The sequence below is a fragment of the Medicago sativa genome, chromosome 3, assembly GCF_051527215.1.
Source record: "Medicago sativa cultivar Bolivia chromosome 3, Bolivia_mono, whole genome shotgun sequence".
NCBI classification, from domain to species: domain Eukaryota; kingdom Viridiplantae; phylum Streptophyta; class Magnoliopsida; order Fabales; family Fabaceae; genus Medicago; species Medicago sativa.
Genome location: NC_140751.1, coordinates 61,030,615 through 61,044,057, shown reverse-complemented (window position 1 = coordinate 61,044,057; position 13,443 = coordinate 61,030,615). Strand labels below are relative to the sequence as shown.

The 13,443-nt window shown below is 34.9% G+C and overlaps 2 pseudogenes across 1 annotated transcript; one reads left to right on the top strand and one right to left on the bottom strand.

Annotated features, from left to right (window-relative positions):
• Positions 1-410: 410 nt before the first annotated feature.
• LOC146938840 (zinc finger CCCH domain-containing protein 66 pseudogene) lies at positions 411-2,335 on the top strand (annotated as a pseudogene).
• A 1,273-nt stretch (positions 2,336-3,608) lies between these two features.
• Positions 3,609-12,047, bottom strand: LOC146938839 (uncharacterized; annotated as a pseudogene). The gene is made up of 11 exons (XR_015031428.1): positions 8,895-12,047; positions 8,224-8,763; positions 7,127-7,847; positions 5,885-5,988; positions 5,691-5,792; positions 5,486-5,587; positions 5,259-5,360; positions 5,040-5,171; positions 4,670-4,784; positions 4,446-4,580; positions 3,609-4,359 (listed from the first exon to the last, which is right to left on the bottom strand). The product of XR_015031428.1 is annotated as an uncharacterized LOC146938839 (transcript).
• Between the last annotated feature and the right edge of the window lie 1,396 nt (positions 12,048-13,443).

Genomic DNA, 13,443 nt, shown 5'->3' with positions numbered 1-13,443 from the left:
ATAATGTTTTTGCTTGGTTGCTAAGAAAATTCCTCAAAAGGGTATGTTTTAAAGTATTTTGATATTAAAATGTATTCGATAGTTTGTATTTGTCATCTTAAGAATATGCTTTCTATTTTACTCTAGAAGTTGTAACAGGTTGTTTTTGCTATTTGGTTATTTGGTTAACAAGGTTGTGTAACAGTTTCTCGTTTTTTTATGTTACTAAGGTTTATGCTTATTTTAGAATTATTGTTATGCATAAACAAAGGTATTAAACATTTAAAATTAAACCAATACTTGTTGCAATGTATTTTTTTTAAAACATTGTTGCAAATAATAACAAATTTAGCAGAATCTGTCTCTTTTTATTTCACTATCTGATTCCTTTCGGTTTATTGTTGATCAAACTGAAATCTTTTAAAGGAATTTTTCTATGCTTTAAATATGTAAAATTCTCTCTGGTTTAGTATCATATTAAAACACATTTTCTCTTTTGATTTTGCAGATTTTGTATAGTAACAGAGAGGAAGACAAGTAAATTGTGATAAAATCAAAGTCATGTGCAACGGCGCCAATGGAAAACCTTGTCAAACTAGTTTGATTAAGGAAAATGAATATGGAAGACAAGAAGAGCTTCATCATAAGATTTCTGCTTTGCTTGAGTTTTCAGCCAAAGATGATGTAATGGCTTTCACAGATGCTGTTGAAAAAGATGATCATGATGTTGATGAGGTAGGGTTATGGTATGGAAGGAGGGTTGACTCAAAGGAAATGGCATATGAAGAGAGGACACCTCTTATGGTTGCTGCCTTATTTGGAAGCAAGGGTGTGTTGTCTTATATTCTTGGAACCGGTTGTGTCGATGTTAATCGAGTGTGCGGCTCAGATAAGGCTACTGCTCTTCATTGTGCTGTTTCTGGTTGTTCTGCTGCTTCTTCTGAGGTTATTAAGCTTTTGCTTGATGCATCTGCAGATGTTAGTTCAGTTGATATGAACGGTAACCGGTGTAGCGACTTGATTGTCTCGGCTTCTAATAGTATCTTCGGTTCAAGGAAGAGGATACTACTAGAAGAGGTAGACAATGACGATTTTCTTAAGAAATTAGGTTTCCAAACGGTGGAGCAGCAACAAGATGTAGGTACACCTCGAACTGAGAAGAAAGATTATCCGATTGATCCATCCCTACCTGACATAAAAACTGGGATATATAGTACAGATGAATTTAGGATGTTTACATTCAAAGTGAAGCCTTGTTCAAGGGCTTATTCTCATGATTGGACCGAGTGTCCATTTGTTCACCTGGGGGAAAATGCAAGGCGTCGTGATCCGAGGAAATATCATTACACATGTGTACCTTGCCCCGAGTTTCGGAAAGGGTCGTGCAGCAAAGATGATGCTTGTGAATATGCACATGGTATTTTTGAATGTTGGCTTCATCCTGCTCAATACCGAACAAGGCTTTGCAAGGAAGGAACCGGATGCACCAGAAGGGTTTGCTTCTTTGCTCACAAACCAGAGGAGCTTCGACCGTTGTATGCTTCTACCGGTTCTGCTTTGCCTTCACCTACATCATATTCAAATTCACCTAGCGTTTCTTCAATGGATTCTTTCACATTGAGCTCTCCGTCTTTTTTGATAAAATCTGCGCCGACACCACCTTTGACTCCATCTGCAGCATCATCGCATGCAGCTGGAACCATGTGGCAGACTCAGATTCAGCTTCATGCTGCAGTCCCAACCCTTCAAATGCCGAGAAACAGATTGAAAACTGCACAAAATACTATAGGTAACACCGAATGTATCGAACTTGAAAATCACCTTATGTGTAAGCTAATGATGGAAGAGAAGACAGGTCTTTCATCTCCATCAAATAAGCTTGCAGGAGTTAATCCTACTAACCTTAAAACACTTTTGGGTCATTGATACAATCTCCGACATCAATGCAGTTGTATCAGAACGAAAACCAACAACTTTGGGGTTATCCTTCTAATCTTACCACTTCAAATATGAATGGATCACCACAATTTAGAGTTGATGCATTTTCAAAGCGTAGCCAGAGCTTTATTGAGCGCAGAAGCATTGCGAGCTTTGATTCCGAGCTTCCTTCTGCTACCTTGGTTGCCATGGAGCCTTCTACCTTCTCTGGTTGGGGATCCCCTGATGGAAAATTAGACTGGTCCATTCGCGGCGATGAACTCAATAAAATGAGGAAATCTTATTCTTTCGGCTTTCCAAACAGAAGTAGCACTTCAACAATGGTTGTTGCATCAAACATTGATGATCCTGATATTTTTTAAGCCAAGAATCTTGGGTTAATTCACTTGTGAAGGATGCTCCATGCCTGCAACAATAACAATTGATCATTATTTTGATGAAGTTGAAGATCAAACGCATTTCTATTATCCGAACACGGTTCCATCTTGGCCGGAGGAATTGTACGTTGAGTAAGAGCAGATGGTGGTGTGAATCTAATGTTAACTCTGACATTGGATCCTCTGTGCATCTCTTTAGGTGACATTTTGTAGAAAATATGTTAAAATGTCCAAAAGTTGGACAAAATGCATATATATTTTGCATCAGTAACAACTTGTTAATATTACTAGGGTATAGTATATGTTCAAACTGAGTTGTAACTATCCAGCAACCAAGAGAACTTTGATTTATGTAGTGAGACTGATGAATGCAATTTGCAAATGCTGATAATTATACAAATTCCAATTATTAATTTGGACGGCTCATGTTTGTGGCTTTCGTTTATCATATGTAACTTTTAATTTTAGTAATTCATATGCATACAATGTCTAAGATGGACCAATCCAGTTAAAGATTACTTATTGCTTGCAAGTGTAGGACACATATGGCACTTGTGTTTTCCTTCATGTTTTAGTTTGATGCCTATGAGATTCTTGCATGATCTTGCTTAATGTTTTGGCACAAGTGAAAAGTAGAATGTAGAGCATCCAGATCTATTATTTACGGCCACCTCGTTGGCCTGCATCACCATCAAGCACTTGTAAGTTGCACGAGCCACCAAACAATAGAAAACAGTACAAACCAATTTTTTTTTATTACTGAGAGGGCTTACGAAATAAAAAAAAACTATGCCGAAATTTAACAAGGGATAAATAATCTCATTCTATCAGCTGTGAGCAAGTGTCCAAATTGAGCCGGACACAATTCGAAAAAACAAATATCACAAGAGCATCCATAATTTGCTAAAGCATTTGCACACAACTTCCCACTCTAACTCTATCATATGGCGAATCTTTTCAATCAAAGATCTTTCCATAGGACTCCCTCTCTTATTGTGTGTAAGAGCATTAACGACCACAAGAGCAGGGGCGTAGCTATGTATAAGAGAGGGGTCGCTTTGGCATAAAAGCAGAGACCAGCTTTGGCGTAAGAGCAGGACCGAAAGTCGGAAAAAAAAATTAGAGCGACTAATGTTATAATCTATAGTTTGTTGGAAAAAAGAGTGCGCTGAGGCAACAAACCAAGACATCGCAACTATAGTGGCACCCCTTGTTCATCATCTATCAATTGCAACACTCAATAAATATTATAAAAATAAAAGAAAAATACAAAAGCACTTGAGGGGACTTGACCAAAACTCAAGCCAGAAAATCAATGAACTCAACATCTGCCTCATTAAAAACCTTGTCAGGAAAATCCGGAGGGATAAAGCCTATTAAGGAAAAAAGAGTACAGAGCAAATAACAACGTAAACAACAAGAAAGATAATCATTGACAAAGATCAACCTAATCTATTACGATTTAAAGAATTCAAAATGCACATTAGAGTAGAATTCATCTAATTTAATTATAGCCAAGAGGGGCACTAAAAGCTGCCTTAGTTTCTAAAACTTGTGCCTCTTGTTGAATGATACTCTCCAAAACAGCTTTAGAGGATGTCAATTGATGTTTAAGATTGTCCACATGTTGATTAAAAATGTTTATCTTCAACTTCCTTAGTAACTCGTTGCTTGGAATCGAATAGTTTTCGCAGTGCATCTTGAGAGAATTGCAAATTAGGAAACAAAGCGTGCCTTTCAACACCATCCAACCAATCCTTATCAAAAGAAAATTTGCGCACGTCTTGTACTAACTCAACAAATTCAGAATGGCTTGAACCTAACACGTCCAACACACTATGGGTTTGGAGGAATTTCAATAGCTCAGCTAGACAGTTGTAGGCATAACCTTTGTATCTATTACTTAGTAAAGTGTCCTTTAAAAGAACGGTAGGATGCTTAACAAGGAAATCAGTCAACAAAGATAAGTTCTCATAATCCAAATGCTTTTTGGAGACTAGTTGCTCAAGCTCCCTTGTGACAAGTAAAGAAGAACTTAAATCTTCTACTATTTGAGTAGTGTTCCCTGAAAATGTATAGGAAAGAATAATTATGCTTCTTTGAGAACAAGGAAATTAATTTAAAAAAAGAATATGAAGCAATATAAAATACCTTTAGATGGTATTGAAGGAAGCTGAGATCCAGTAGAAGAGAGTCTTGATCTGGAAACTAATATTTCATCATCCTTAGGAAATTGTTCCTCAATATTTGAGCCTACTTTCGTGAAAGCACCATCATGTAGAGAAACTGAACAACGTGTGGAAAAGAAGGGAGTTCAAAATCAAAAGGGTGATGAGGTAATATAAGAAAAGAAAATAAATCCAAAAAGTCTTCACCTTGGTCATTATTAGTCTTGGTATTTTCCTGAGAGTCTCCAAGAACAACATCTTTAATGGTGAGGAGCTCTGTACTGGAAATTGAATAAGAAGGTATGTCCCCATCACCATATTTCTACACATATTAAAAGAATTAAAAAATATCAGCTTCTCTAAATTGTTAATATATGTAGGATCAATCTCACTATATTTACTAAAATATATCTTAGACAAATGATCCTGATTTCACTATAGAAACAATGAATAATTATTAAAAACAAATTAGTTTTAACCCTGGACGTAAAATTACTAACAATATATTTAGATCAAAATTTGTTCAAACCTAGATTCCTTTAAATCCAACCTCATGGCAATTAATCAATAGACTCACCTGTGAAGTTGTTTTATGCTCAGAATTAACTAACGGATCCGATGATGAACTTATTAACTCTAAATGAGTTGATGATGTTATGGTCTTGGCATAAGTTGAAGTCGTTCCTTCTTCAACACTTATCTTGATACCCTGCTTTAAATTAAAAGGATATTTAAGTTGGTGATATAATACAATAAAAGAGTGTCAAAAGAATGCAATGAAAATGAAGGGAGTTACCTCTTTTTTAGAAGTAACTACTTGTATTGGAGACTCATTCTTTGTTCTTGAAACGGTAGACATAGTTACTTCTACAGTATTTTTTGACGTAGAACCCTCCAACTAATTGTATAGCATGGAAATGTAAATAGGTTGTAAGTACATTTTGAAGAAGCACTTGAAGTAAAATTATTTCATTTAATATTTATTTTTAGCTTTATATGCACAAAGAGTTGGTACTATATTACATTATTTCCCAGAGAAGGTTTGAGGGTAGTATCAGTTTCTTCAAGCGGACACTGTTGGTTCATCAAACATTGTTGATCCATCGATTGTTTATTCATCAAATCCTATGATAAGAACAGATGCATTAGTTACTATGGCCTTAGATCATTGAATAGGTATATATTGGGGAGGAATATTGAAGGGAATATAATGCGGCCTTCAAATTACTTTTGAATTTGTTGGCAATAATACTATTGATGGCATCTCTAAATCATGAACATTTTCAACACATTCACCCTCTGCCTCCTCTGTTGTTTGTTTCATTTGTATCTGCATAAAAAAATAACTTGTTTGATTTGAAGACATTGTCATGGTAATTGTATTCATGTGTGGTTTGCTTGAATAAATAGAATAGCATTGACCTGTGACGAAGTCAACTCGTGTCCTGCGTCAACTTCAATCCCAACTGCAATTTTTCTTCGTAATTGAAGAAAAAGACTTTGCATATTTGAAAACCTCTCATTATCTATAGCAAAATATTATAGATTAACATAATTAGAGAGTAACTTTTAATTGTAAATCATCATAACCACGTGAAAAGATATAGGAATGTTTTGTTGGGTATCAGTAACAAAATATTATCACACAGCTAAAATAAGAGATGATAAAAACAAGAACTGGACAAATATAGGAAAAATACCACGGGGTAAGAGTAGAAAATTTTCACTGACTGAGAGAAATTACAAAACCTCTCTTCAAATACAAGGAGAGACAAGAAATCTGTCAGGAGAAACAATATTTCCTCTCTATATTTTTTCTCTCACTCTCAACAAGCTCTAATTTTTGTTGTTGTGTTACTACTTGATGGGATGATTGAAATGGTGCAAATGAACTTGTTATTTATAAGAGGTAAACCATAGTTTTACATGCAACAAACTACTTGTACTCCATGCAGAACACCAAGTGTGCAACATGTCACTTGCATCTCATGCATCTTGCAATTCATCAATACATGCAACTATCCACTTTACCATTTTGCATTACATGAGAAATGCAATTGTCTTACATGCATCATGGACATGTGTCTTGTTACAAAAATGGCCTTACCAATCACGTTATTGGGCTTGGATCATCATTTGGGCCAATTTCATTCACAATCTTGGGTTTGAATCACAATTTGAGCCCATATCATTCACGTTTATCTGTCTTTGCCTAATAATTAAATTTTTATCACTTTATGTTTTATATAAAATTGAAACTTCTATTAAAGTAGATAGGTCACCGATTTCATTTGGGTGTCATTGACATTTGATGTCTTTGTTCCTATCTCTCTTTTAATCAATAATTCTCTAGGGATCTAAAATACACTAAAGACACCAAAAGTCAATGACACCTAAGTGAAATCCGTAGGTCACTCCATAAGGTCTGCGTCCTTGAAATGCTTCTACTTTAGAAGCTTCAATTTTTTATATCCTCAACCAAATAGGTTCACTTTTAACATCTTGAGTTAAATGTATATAATTCTCGGTTGTCTAAGGTAAAAATTAAGGGTTGAAAAATTTAGAGATAAATTTTACACGAGTTTTTTTTTAAGTAAATAGAATTGCATGATATGTAACTATTTAGAAAATGTAGTTTTTAAAATTATTGGGTATAGTGTGTACCTGATAATGTGGTTAAATCAAAATCAAAAACATCTTCGATGATGTAGGGTGCTGATGCTGAAGTCCAACCAATTTTTTGACAATTCTGTACAAAATGATATTTTAAAGTCTGAAATTGAATTCCCTGTATCTGACAGAGGCTTGGGAGGTTGACAATTGCTACAAATTTCAAATTTGGAATCTTGACTTTCTGAATTCCCTCACTTTCAAATATTTCTTCTACCTCATCTGCTTCTCTTATGATCAGAGCTTTTAGCTGAGGAAGCTCATAACATGTGGAGATTGGAAGTACACATTTCAACTTGTTGCACTTTTTTACAACAAGTGCTTCAAGCTTTGGGAAGCATGTCCTTGAGGACAAGGAATTTGAAATTATTTTATTCTCTAGATCATCTTCAATAATGTGCTTCAATTCATTACATTCTATTATTATTAGATCAAGCAACTGTGGCAGGCATCTTAAAATTGAAGCAGAGAAAATTACTTGCAATTTTTCACATCGCACTATCCTTATCATCATTAGGTTTTCGAGGGCAAAAGAGTTTTTGGGACCCATAAAAAGCTGCGTCATCATAGGTAGATTATACAGCCCAATGTTTTGCAACCCTAAGTTCATCTTCTGTTCATTTACTTCATTGAGACAAAAGATACTTTGGACTTCGGTGTTATTTACCATGAGTTTTTCCAAAATGAGCAAATGCTCCACGTTCCCACACAATTCCTACAATAAATGAATGAGAAATAATGTGCATTTTTTAAACAATTGATTGATATGTATTTTTGTGTGTGTGCATCCAAATGATGTGCTTAAATACTTGTGATCAAGCGAGAATTGGGTGCTAAACATCTTGAGCTATATGTACATAATTCTTGCTTGCCACTACTACTTGCATTTTTGTCTTACTCTGTTTTGTTACTTAAAACCATCATGCCCACTAAGATTGGGTGCTAGTAGTAGTGGGAGGTAAATGTGACATCCTTGTTTCCCACTCTTGATATTTTATAAGCCTTTTTAATTTTTTTTTGATTGCCGAGTAGCTATCAATTGCAATCAAATGGCATTTTTCGAGTAAAAAGGTATATGGAAAAAGGGATACCTTCATGGTTGTGCCGTTCACGGATCTTGTTACCGTATGATTAATGAAATCACCAATAAATTTAACAGCAACTTGGGCGCATTCATCCAGTACAAGTTCTTTCAAAGATGGAAATGTTATGTGATATTGTTTGGGACACATGCCGACTAATCTTGGCAGATTCAAAAGAGTGAGTTCTTCCAATGCTGCAAGATGAAGGTGAATCTCAACCTGGTTTGGATGATCATCACTATAGTGTCCAAATATGTATTCCAATTGCACACAATCTTCAACATACAGCTCTTTTAATTTTGGGAAGACATTGCCCCAGTTATTGCCACCACTGTCATCTCCAGTGTCTATTATAATGTGCTTCAATTCATCACAGTTCTTAATTGTCAAAGTTTCCAACAACATTCTTGGAGAAGTAGATAGGATAAATACTGATTTCATCTTCGAAATATCTGACAGTTGAATCTCTTTAATATTGCACATGATATGCAATTGTCTTGATAGACATTGAGCACGATCCCATATGTCAAGGCAATATGAATTTGGTTCCTGTGATGTGATCCAAATACAAAAGAAGTTAAACGGTCTCTTACTGTGCATATATAAAACTACAGAAAAGGCTTTCATATTATCATAAATAAAGTAGCAAAGGATAACATAACATAAGGAGAGAGGGGTACCGAAGGGATTAAGAAATCCTGCTGCTGATCCTCAGACACCAATGAGGTTTTAGTACATCCAGTACTCATTGATTTGAACCTATATTTTTTCCCATAACAATATATATTACTCCATGAAAAGATATTGCATTTGATAGGGTCCAATTGTGTTTGTGGCTTGGAAGTATCTATAGAAATGGGAGATGGCCCCTTAATTGACGAAGCCATGGTTCCATAAGATTTTGGAAATATATCGATCAAACACGGTAAACCATCAAGTTCCATTTGTTTGAGGGAACCAAGTTCCACATCTTGGCCAAATATATGTTTCAACTTGTCACAATGACTTATTCTGATAGATTCTAGCGCTGGAAGATCATGAGCAGAGAGGAATGGAAGTATTGATTCCAATTTAGGACACTTCTTAATACTAAGATCAACCAGTTTTGGAAACATTGAATCATGACTAGTCCTGCTATTATCATCATCTACTATTTCTTCTCTTGATTCCCTTCTGTTTCTTTCATCTATTAATAAGTATTCAAGACGCTCACAATCAATTATTTCCAATCTCTCCAACAACACTAGGCTTCGAGAAGTTGACTGTTGAAATAGGCAGACCAACATTGGACATCCCTGCAACAACATGCTCTTTAGATTACATAAATTTAGGTTGCACTTGAATAAGCTTTGGAAACGTTCACAACTCATGATCGATAATTTCTCTAAACACTTCAGAGAGTCAAAGGAAAGTGGTCCATTGCACAATTCTTCCAAATTTTCCATTTTTTCCAGATTTAGTACCACCAACTTTGAGAAGACATTTGATACTTGAGATTCAGTATGCCTAGTATCAATGAGGCACTGTAGTCCTGAAATGCAACGCAGATGAAACTCTACAAGATCATTCATACCTTGATCTATAGGAACAATCTCGGGTATGATATTTTTCCATCCCTTCTCGATTCTTCTTAATTTAAGAATCCCAGCTGTTTGCATACAGTACTTGAGTGTTGATTCAGATAGAAAAATCTCATCATTATTTGTAATGGACACATACTTTGATGATGTTGAATCCTTCGCTGATTTCCAATATTCATCGACACAATACCTTTGCAATTTAGGGAAAGTTATTTCTTGGCAAAAATCATTAAAACTATCTATGAAATTCAACTCTTCAAGTGATGAGCATCCTTCAATCACATCAAATGGATTATTCCTTTCAATTAAACAAGATTCCAAGTTCAACAATCTTAATTTCTCTAGTTTTGTAATTCCTTGTGGCAGTTCATTAATTAGACAATAATCCAAATCAAGTGTCTCAAGAATTTGCAAGTTACCCAAAATAGAGATGTCACCCAAATTGACACACCTAAAAATAAGAGATCGGATATTCTTCAAGGATTGAATTGATTGAGGTAATGATACAGCAGGTAATAATGATAGATCTCGTGGATAACTATCACCAAATAATTCAAAAACTCGAAGGTCTGCATTATTTTCAAAGAATGAATTCAAGACTTTCACATCGTCGCAAGATTCATCCTTATGCATGATGACAATTAAAATTTCAAGCTTAGAACCATCAAACTTGAAAGATTGAACATCCATTAGCTTGCCTTCGCATGCAAAATATTTGATATTCTTTTCCCTTCCAACCAGTGCCTTTTGATTTTTATCATACAGGTTGATTGTTCGAATCTCTTTGTTTGCTATCCATTGGGCAGCATCACGAACCAAATCGTGCATTTTCACACTCCCTTGATTGGCCTCCAACAATAAACAAGAGTCTAGGAGTTTATTTTTGGATATAACTACTTGACTTCGAGCATCATCATAGCTGGCATAATCATCTCCGAGAAGGCCTGCTCCTACAGAAAATCTGGTTAATGTTTCTGTAGAAATTTCTTCATCTTCTTGAAATACAGAACACAAGAGGAATAGTCTTTTAGCCTTTTCATCCCTCATATTATCATAGCTGAACTTAAAGCATTTATAAACTTTCACAAGATCATCATCAACATTGTGTATAGACATATGTTTCTGCAAGGATTTTAAGGCCACATCCCACTCTTCCTGGCGTTGTTCGCCCTTCAAGCTGCTGGCAATGGCAGCAATTGCAACTGGTAATCTTTTACATTCATTTGCAATTTCACAAGCCTTATCAAACAAACTTTTTGTCCAAGTATCACTTAGACCAGCATACCTTTTGAACATGATCCATGCGTCTTCTTTGGATAAAAGCTCGAGTTGGATTGTCTTACTACATCCCATTTTGTTGCATACTAACATATTGCGCGCGGTCACAAGAAGTCTACAACCTTTGTGATTGTCTCTATGTGGAATCCCTATTTCATCAAAATCAATATCTCTCCACACATCATCAAATATTAGAAGAATCTTCTCACCATTGGTTAATCTGCTCCACAGTTTTTTGGGCCGATCTGATTCACTACAATCATCCCATTTCAATCCCAAGGGTCCAGCAATATCATCTTGAATCTTTTTAATATCAGGATAATAAGACACTGTAGTATCGATGATTTGAGTAAATTGTTTGGATTGCTTAAGTTCCTTACCAACTTGTTTGGCCAATGTAGTTTTTCCTGTGCCCCCCATTCCTTGCAACCCAGTTATATAATTGTTCTCATCTTCCAGTGCATCGAAAAGCTCTTTATACTTGAATTCTCTGCTTTTAAAAGAAATATAGTGCTGGGATGAATAACGCTCAACATCGGGAAGATGAGCAGGGAGTCCAATTGCAAGTTCCTTTCCGGTTTCCATCAATTTTTTAATTTGCTCCTTCTTAATTTTAAGTTCCTTTCCCCTTTTATAGCGCCATATGCAATGAGGACAAAATCCAAAAAAACATGTTTGTTTTGTTTTGGTGTCTTCATGCATAAGCTTAGTAGCTTCTTCTTCCCAATAAAGAGCATTACCTTGAATATCTTCTCCTCTTCTTTTTGCCACTTCAACACGTTGCACAACAGTTGTCCTTTCTACTTCCAACCTACCTTTTTCTTCTTCGAAATCTTTAGCAATGCAAGTGAAACAACATATATAATGTGATTCTTTCACAACCCCCTTTATCAATTTCTCCACATATGGCTTTGCCAAATCAGTAATGAAGCTCGCCATTCTAAATAAATTTCAATACATCAAAGTTAGGTTGCTTCATCTAGGGGTGTTCGCGGTGCGGTTTGGATCGGTTTTGAGGCAAAATGTCAACCGATCCAAAATAAAAATCACATGCGGTTCGGTTCGGTTTGGATGAGTATTCTAAAAAAATCCGAACCGAACCGATCCAAATATATGCGGTTTAATTTGGATCGGTTTTTGGATGTCCAAAATGCAAAATATATTTTTTGAAGGTTGATGCAAAATCAGGTTATCCTAAACGATCCGTCCTTAATGATATTTATTAATCACTTGAGTTCAATTGTTTGGTTGAGTAAGTGCACACTTTTAATAATATAAAGATTCAATTTAAAACTAAAAAATAAACGAAAAAGATTAATCTGATACGAAGATTAAACTTAAAACTTCAACTTCATGATGTATTTGGCCTTTCTCTAACTAAAATACAAGAGTGGAACGAGCAATACAAGTACAGAAAAGAAAGTTGAAAGGATGATCAAAATGAAATTGCTTGATTACCTCTTTTTCTGGTTGCGTTCAGTACAGCGCACACAAAGAATCTTTATCTTCCCCTTTCTGCGTTTGCCTGAAACAATAGCAGCAGAGACTAACTATGACATTTCTAAGCATTAGAAAAGCAACCCATTAAATTTGTATTGAGTACACATCCACAAATTGAAAGTCAAACTTTTGAATTAATCGTACAAACTTCACAGCTAGCTAAATTTAGCTGGCTATTCATTTTAAAAATCAATTATTGATCTTGAGTTTATAAATACTACTACTTGTTCACAATTCTCGATTTTTATTTTATATAGTCTCGGTCTTTGATTTTCTTTTTTTCTTGTTTTTTAATAAAGCTTATGCAACTCTAAGTCTATCAGAAACAGTTTAATAATGCAATTGTGTCCTCGTGTGTTTAACTGAGTTGATTAGGACAATGGATAATATATCCAAACCCAGTAAAAGAAATAATGCAACTGGTTGTTATATCCTTAATTGTGTTGTATGAAAAATTATTCTGAGATCATCATAATCAAATTGATACCTCACTATTGTAGCATAAGAAATTCTAAGCCTCAAATTAGAAGTCAGATTAGAGACATAGGCTCTGTTTGGTAAAAATAGCGGATAGCTGATAAGCTAGCTGATAGCTTTTTGCTGATAAGCTAGCTGATAGCTTTTAGCTGATAAGCTAGCTGATGACTGATGACTGATAAGCTAGTTGAAGTGTTTGGTAAAATTAGCGGTTCAACTAGCTTATAAACGTAAAATGACATAAAAGGGTATTTTTAATGCATTATAAAATTTGTATCAATTGATATTTAAAATATTTAAAATTTCATAGTTTAAACATATTAATCTAATATGTCTTTCATATGTTATTTTTAAATTCATAAATTGGCTAATGTTTTATTTAAAATTGATTTTA